Raw genomic sequence first — 8,257 nt, forward strand, 5'->3', positions numbered from 1 at the left:
TAATCATTGAGGAAATCAAGGATATCTAATATGCGAGTGAAATGAGAGTGTCTACTTCATGTATTCCGGTGACTCGTCTTCCTGACACTGCTTGATTGGTTGGCCGTGGATAATTGTTTCTGGCAATCTTCTCAATGATTTCATAAACCTCATTATAAGACTTAAAAATGAGAGCACCATTACCAGAAGTGTCTACTACCATCCTCGTCTGAGCATTGAGACCATTATAAAATGTCTCAAGTTGGATGCAATGTGGGATTCCATGATGAGTGAACTTTTGTAATAATTCTTTGTACCTTTCCCATGCCTCATACAATGACTCATCATCCATTTGTTGGAAAAAAGTGATCTCGTTCCCCAACTTAGCATTCTTGCTAGGCGGAAATACTTCATGAGGAATCTTTCTACTAACTCTTGCCATGTAGAAATTGAATTTGGTGGCAATGTGTTCAACCAGGCTCGAGCTCTGTCCCTTAGCGAATATGGGAGTAGCTTTAATCGTAGCACATCTTCGGGTACTTCGGCTAACTTGAAAGAACCGCTCACCTCCATGAACAATCTTAAGTGCAAGTCAGGATCTTCGGTAGGCATTCCACTGAATTGGCCCACTGTCTAAAACATCTGGAACATGACTTGCATCAGCTCAAACTATTGTGCCTCAACTTCGAGTCTCCTAATACATGGATTAAGATTATGAAATACTGGCACGGCATACTATCTTAAAGCTCTATCCCTATCATCAGCAATAAGGATAGGATTTTGAGCAGGGTTTGCTCCATTTCCTTGATTCGAATTTTCGAAGTTCATCTCTTAGGTCCTTCTTTGACTTGCTTGTCTTATCTGCTGTCGAAAATTTCTTTTAATCTCAAGGTGTACGGGGAGTAAATTGATGATTCGATCAATACTCATAAACACCTGAAACAAACATAGAAAAATTAAGTTAAAATTGAACAGAAAAATAAATCAAAATGCAAAATTAACCAATTCACAAATAATAACTTTTTAAAACAGTTTCCAGCAACGGCGCCAAAAATATGGAACGATGGTAGTGTGCAAGTGTACACAATCGCAACAAGTAATAAAGTGACAAGTAAATGTCGAGTTATCGTACCCTTTGGGACTGTGAAAATAATTATTTACGAATGCAATTAAAAACATTTTGGTGAAGAAAAATATTTTGATTTGATGAGGTGATTAAAAACTAAGATTTTAACTAAGTAAAATAAATAAAAATAAAATAAAAGTTCCAATGCACAATTTCAAAAGATGATTTTAATCAAGATGACATAATTGTGTTAGATTAATTACATTTTTTAACTTAGAATTATTAAACAAATGTTTATGTTGTTACGAATAAATTCACGGCAACTCGGTAATTTGCTATATTATGAACATACTTGCCTACCAAAATCCATTTATCTATTGACTATATCTCTATGTCAATTCAACTGATTAAACAAATTTTAATAAGAAAATGTGTTAATGCACATACATACTTATGAAATTAAAATAATCTCTTGTGCATATCTCTATGTCAATTCAAACAATTAATTCAATCTCATAAGCACATAAAAGATTACGTGAGGTAACAATGTATTTCTACCTTGAAACAATTTAATCACAATAATCTTACAAGTTATGCAAGGCTACTGTATCGTTAGATGCTGTTGCTAATTTAACCCTCAGCTACCCTAGATGATGCACTGATTAATTATTGTGTCAATTAATTACAATTTCAATCTGTTTAAATAATTAATTCATTAGTTACCTTACAATTGTAATGCAAGAATAACTTAGTCATGGTTTTACTTAATCAAACATCTTACCGAGACCTATAACAACACAAACACAATTTTAATAACTCAAGTAGACGAAATGCAATCAACCTAACACGAATTAAATTTAAGCCATATTAATTAAATTAAACATATAAACATCACAAATATTCATAGACATGTTCATAGCAAAAACAATAAAATTAAAAGGATAAGGAACAAGAATCAAATCTGGTGTTTCTCCGAGGCTTGAGTAGTTTGCTCCGCTCCTCCTTCTCCGCTTGTTCTTGTTGAACTGAGGCTTCCATGAACACTTGAATGCTGATCCAAATGGTGGTTGAATTAATATTTTTCAAGAGGTGAAATCGGCAAAGGAATAGGGAAAGAAAATGAAGAACAATGGAAGGGAATGAAGAGAGAAAAGTGATAGAGAAGTGAAGAAATGAATGGGGTTGAGATGTGTTTGAAGTGAGAACCCAAGGGGGTATTTATAGGTTAAGAAGGCCACTAAAAATAGCTAAAATCAGCAGAAAAAGACTCCCCCCATGGCCGGCCACACATGTGGCATGTTTCAAGATTTCAAACATGTTATTTTTCGGTAGGGGCAAATCTTGAAAGACATGAATAGTGAAGGGGTTCGAATGAAAATTGAAGGAGTCTTCAAGGGCCATTTTGCAAGCTAAATAATCAGCCAAACAAGCTGATTGGGTCAGCATGTGGGACGATTTTGGGCTGCCCAATGCTCAATTGGATCAATTTTCTCGGTTCAGCTCAACTTGGCCCCTTTCATAATTAATTAACAATAATTTATTTAACCCAATTAAATTGGATTAAAATTAAAATTAATTATATTTTGAATTAATATTCATAATTTGGACCGTCTTTGGTTGAAAATATAATTTGCCTTAATGCTTCAAAATTGCTTCTCGGTTTTGTGCTTCTCATCATGTCTGGTGAGCCATTTTTTGCTCTTTGTGAAAATCTGTCGAAAATAATCAAAATTAATCAAAATTTATTATACAATTAATTAAAATTCAAAATGTTAATCATTTAAGTACAATTTAATTATTTTATAATAATTATATATTTTTCGACAAGAATTTTAACAAAACTGCATGAATTTGAGTTAAAAAGGGCACGAAAAAGTGCGTATATTTTCGTGTTTCTAGCTTCCTAAGCATGTCAAACTCGATTGTGAAATTAGTTCGCCAAAACATATCTGCGAATATAGTTCGCACTCCTGTAAGAACGTCTCACTAAAACATATATGTGAGCACAACTACTTAGAAGGTGAGTAGTCAAGAGTGATTCGAAGCGTAACACAGCAAAAGAAACAGCTGATCCTATTGACAAACAATTGTGCTTATCACTTCAAATAATTTTCAAATCTTGCGAACCTATCGAATTAACCAACCAGGCAAACCTAACGAGTTAACCAACCAACTTAGCGAGCTATGATACCAACAAATGTAACACCTCGTACCCGATCCGATTGCCAAACCCGAGCTATGGAACGCAACATTAGCCACCTAAGTGACTCTCTATTAAAGGCCAACCTAACCTCCAACACACCACAAGTTCAAACACAAAATATGCTTAAGTTACCAACATGCAGCGGATTATCATATAAGTGCTTTCAATAATTGTAACAGCCTTAGAGTCAGGGGTGTGAGAAAGTGCATTCTTGGAACTCCGTTCTCATAAATCAAACTCGTAAATATTTATTAAAAATATTTACAAAGTTAGTTGTGTAGTTAATTAGATTTCGATTTAGTGAATTTGCATGAATTAAGAATTATTATTGTATAAAGACTAAATCGCGTATAGGGTAAAAGTTGAAATATAGATTAAAAATTTATTGAGGGACTAAAGTAGAAAATATACATTTTCCTTGTTAGTGGACGTCATTATGAAGTATATACATTATATGTAAACTTATTATATATATTAATAGTTAATAAACTAAAAGTTAAAAGTATGTATATGTATTATATAATATATAATATATAATATATAATATATAATAAATGAAATTATATTAGATAGAAAGTGGAGAAATGTGAAAGAAGTCATGCAAAATTAAATAGAAAGAAAATAAAGAAAAAGAAAGAAGAAAATAAGGAAGAACGCACAGAACCTAAGGGTTTTTAGCATTCAAACTTCCATTGGTTAGTCAATTTAGTTCATTTTCTTGTAATTTTTATATTTTTGAAATCTCGATGTTAACTACTACCCAACCCATGTCAAAATTTTAACATTGATTAAGATTTTAAATGTTGTTATTGTTGAATAGTTTTAGTATTAGTGATTTGATTGATAGATTTTTAAGCTAGAAATAGAAAATGATTAAATTGTAGAACAAATTGTAAATTTTGAGTAATAGATACTAAATTGTGAAAAATGAAAAATTTAGGGGTTTAATTGAAAATAGGGAGCTAAATTTAGCTTAAAGTGAAATTATTAAAAAATATGGGATTAAATGTGACGAAAAAAAATTAGTCTCAATTTAGGGACTAAAATGGAATTTAAGCAAATATTAAGTAAAAATTGAAATATTCAATGTGGAATTAAATTGTGTTGTATTGATGTATTTTAATTGTTTTGATTCTATAGCTAACGTCGATACGTTTTAATTTTGTAGCTAACTTCGTACCGAAATCCTTGACTAAAAAGGGGAAGGAAAAAATTGACGTCTAATAGCTTCGAATCCACGGTTTGTATTCTATAATCTGAACCTAGGTTTTAATTGTTGTATTTTGATTTAATGCATATGGTAAGTGGTTGAGGTGAGTATTTTGGCACTTTGATAGTGAATTGAAATTATAGTTGGTTGAAATGGATTGAATTGATATATACATTATAAATGTATTGATTATTTCAATTGAAATGAATATATATGTAAATGTGATAATGTGCAAATATAAGTATTGGATATTGGTTGTATTTGAAAAGTGAAGTGAAACCTTATTAACTATCGGGCTGAGTCGGATATAGATGGCATGCCATAGGATAATAAGAGTTCAGGGATTTCTTCGACTTCGAGTCGATGATGCACTGGATGCCAATTTGCTTCGATTTAACCGATGAGACACTGGGTGTCAATTTATATAGTTTCAGGTGTAGTTATTACTTCAGATTTATCCGATGAGGCACTAGGTGCCAAACTGGTGTGTTGGTTGGATCCGTGTATCCATCTGAGTCCGAGTCGTGTTAATAGGGGTAAATAAATAATAAATTTCTATAGTTGATATTGAAATGGCATGGTATGTGAAATGAAAATGAGATAGTGAATTGAAAATGAAATGTGAAATATGTTGTGAACAAATGGATATGTACTCATGAATTGAATATGGAATGGATCATGCAATTGTTTAAATGAAATGCAAATTGATACGTGAAAAGCTATTTATATAGCAAGTGATGTGAATTGAGATATTTGTTAAACAAATCAAATATGATAGCATGTGAAAAATTACTATAGTATGAAATGATATGGTAATATGCATGAATTTGAAATGATGGTATATGGTAATTGTAAGCTTAGACAATAGTATGTTTGTATAATTCAAATTAGGCATTCTTGTATCATTATGTCTTTAATTGTTCAGATTATAGAAATATCATTGATTTTTACTCAGCGTACGGTTTTTTTTCCATGCGCAGGTTAGGTACTTCTCTTTTGATTGCCGACTCAGCATCCAACAATGATCCCAATCTCAAATATGGTGCAGTTTACCTTTTGTGATGGCATGTACCTAGGATGTCTTAAGTTGATAGTTATTTTGTGAATGGTTTGTAATAGAGTTAAAGTATAATGTTGGTTTGATTATATATGGTATATGTTTGTGTTTGAAGCCATAAATTGGCATGTTGGTTTGAACCAATACTTGTTAGGTATATGTTAATTTTAAGTTTGATGTGTTAGGTAGTTATAAGCTAGGCTAAATTGATTGATTTTGACACGTTTAAAAATTTGATTTGAATGACACATGGATGATATATTTTGATGATATAACTTGTGGTACCAATGAGGGTACATTGGTTAGGCACCTAGGATGATTGTTTTGGCATGTTTTGAGTATGTTTGATCATGTTTTGAATAGGTTAAACAAATGGTTTTTGAGCTGTTTAATGCTCAAGCAAATAGGAATTGGTAAACTTGAGTTTTAAAGTACTTTTGGGTGCACACGGCCGGGCCACACAGGGTATGTCACAGATGAGCAACACACATGGGCATGGGTCACACACGGGCAACACACATGGACATGTGACCCATATAGTTGAATTTTTCTAACTTTTTCCTCTAATTTTCAAATGTTCCTGATTTAGTCTCAAATCGTTTCTAAAGTGATTCTAAGGCCTCGAGGGCTTGAATAAGGGACGATATGCATGCTTAACGATGGATTATGTTGTGATTATTGAAATGTTTTGAAATGAGTGATTTAGGTAACGTTTATTCGATAATGCTCTGAAACCCTATTCCAGCGACAGATACGGGTTAGGAGTGTTACAATAATACACTTAAACTAACTTTTATTTAGGTGGTATTCTAGTTTAAGTAAATAGTTTACACATCTCAATATTAAGGTTCACTCTTAGTTTAGCTCACACATTCTAAGGCTTAGCAGTGTAAGACTTCATTAAATAGGGTAAGTTTCGCAAACTACCCCTACGTGTTTAGTTATTGCAAACTTGGTTTACAAGGTTTCTCTTATTCTACATATCAAAATTTATTAAGGGTTCACAAAACCAGTTTGCCAAATGTTGGGGTTCGCACATTGTACAGTTCGCCAACCCTGTTATGGCAAACACTAAGTTAGAATTTAATTACTTAAATATGAAATTTGTAAATTAAGAAAAATATCAAATCTAAATTGGACTATATTTATATGCTTAAAACTCATATGTGTTTATAAAGTATTAATAGTAAGTAAACATAAAAAAAACATAAAAGTAACTAAGTCCTAAAACAATTGGCGAAGTCAACAGAAAGATATCTCTAAGCCCAAACAGATTCACACATTACCTTTATGTCCAAAGTTCGCTTGTACCTTCCTTCCAATATTAATGCTTCGCCAGGATCACTTGGCTCGTCATTACAAACTCATATAATATGCAGGAAAGAAAAACCATAAAGCATGCACAAAACATAAGTTAAGGAAAGGCTTTGCCAAATCTCTGAACTTCAAACTAGTTTCATTATACTTATTTGAAGTCTAGTTCACATTTACTCATTTTCAATTAGCTTAAAAACAATAAAACATAATATTTCAGAAAGCATAATCTTATTAATGTGTGTTTTACTGTTGGATAAGCGGATCTCCTTATAACGCCTCAGAATGATTCAATGAGTCTTAACATGTCCCATAAGTGTAGCATACAGCAAAATACTCTCCAACCACACCAACATGTCCCCTTGAATGGACCTTAGCTCAAAATTTCCTTATCTCTTCATTCTATCCTAGGGCCTCTCACCCAAATCACAAAACATAAGTGTGAGTACACATAATTCTATGGCATGCCATTATATCCAACGGCTTAACAAGTTTATCATGACAAAACATTTACTTAAACATAGAGCTCGCAAATCATGAAGAGCTCGTAGATCACTGTTCATATCTAGCTTGCAAGATTGGGCTTTCATATCAATGTTCTTAAAAATGCATATTTAACATATTCACAAAACAGAGTTTAGAAAAGACTTACTCTCAAAACTTAGGTTAAAATCGTAAGCTCCTGATTAACATTATGGTTCTAACATACATTTGGCAATCTCTGAACACTCACCAATTTGCTGAAACTTTAAACAAGCTTCATTTTTCTCTTGTCTTCGCTTGTAGATGGTTTTTTAAAGTTCGTAATTTCACAAACATACACAAGTCAATAACAAACAAATCACATTAAAACTCATACATAAACACAAGTGAACCTAGGTTCACACATGTTAGTCTTTTGGCAAACCTAGTTTCCTTTGTTGCGAACCTTTCTTAATTACCTCTAAAAACCAACACAATAGAGAAACAAAGTCCTACCTTAGATCTTAAGAGCTAAGTTTTGGGTTCTTGTTTTCGTAGAAACTTGACAACAAGATAATCAATGAAAGAATTTGAGAGAATTTTTTTGTTCAAAAGAATACGATTTTTTATAGAAAAGGCTTAATTTATAGGCACTAAATGTTTTGATGTTTTTAGGATACCTAATCGTAGTAGAAGTAGGAAAGATTTACGTGCATGGATGGTGTTACAAAGAAAATTAAGTTGACTTTCCTAACTTTGGTATAATTACCCTTTGACTATTCCTATTTTTTACTCTAAGCCCAAAATAGTGATTACAACTCACCAGGCCCACTGGCAATCCCTGCTTCACCAAGCCCACTAGAAATCATACTTCGTTAAATCCACTAGTGTCCCTAATTTGCAAAGCCTTCTGGTGTAAATCAACTCACCAAGCCTTCTAGCAAACCCTAGCTCACCAGACCTCAC

At 32.5% G+C, this 8,257-nt stretch overlaps 1 non-coding gene across 1 annotated transcript; it reads left to right on the forward strand.

Moving 5' to 3' along the window:
* Positions 1-257: 257 nt before the first annotated feature.
* LOC121220602 (small nucleolar RNA R71) lies at positions 258-364 on the forward strand. The gene has a single exon (XR_005917822.1). It is a non-coding gene; the product is annotated as a small nucleolar RNA R71 (small nucleolar RNA).
* Positions 365-8,257: the final 7,893 nt, after the last annotated feature.

This window comes from Gossypium hirsutum, chromosome D08, assembly GCF_007990345.1.
Source record: "Gossypium hirsutum isolate 1008001.06 chromosome D08, Gossypium_hirsutum_v2.1, whole genome shotgun sequence".
Lineage (NCBI taxonomy): Eukaryota > Viridiplantae > Streptophyta > Magnoliopsida > Malvales > Malvaceae > Gossypium > Gossypium hirsutum.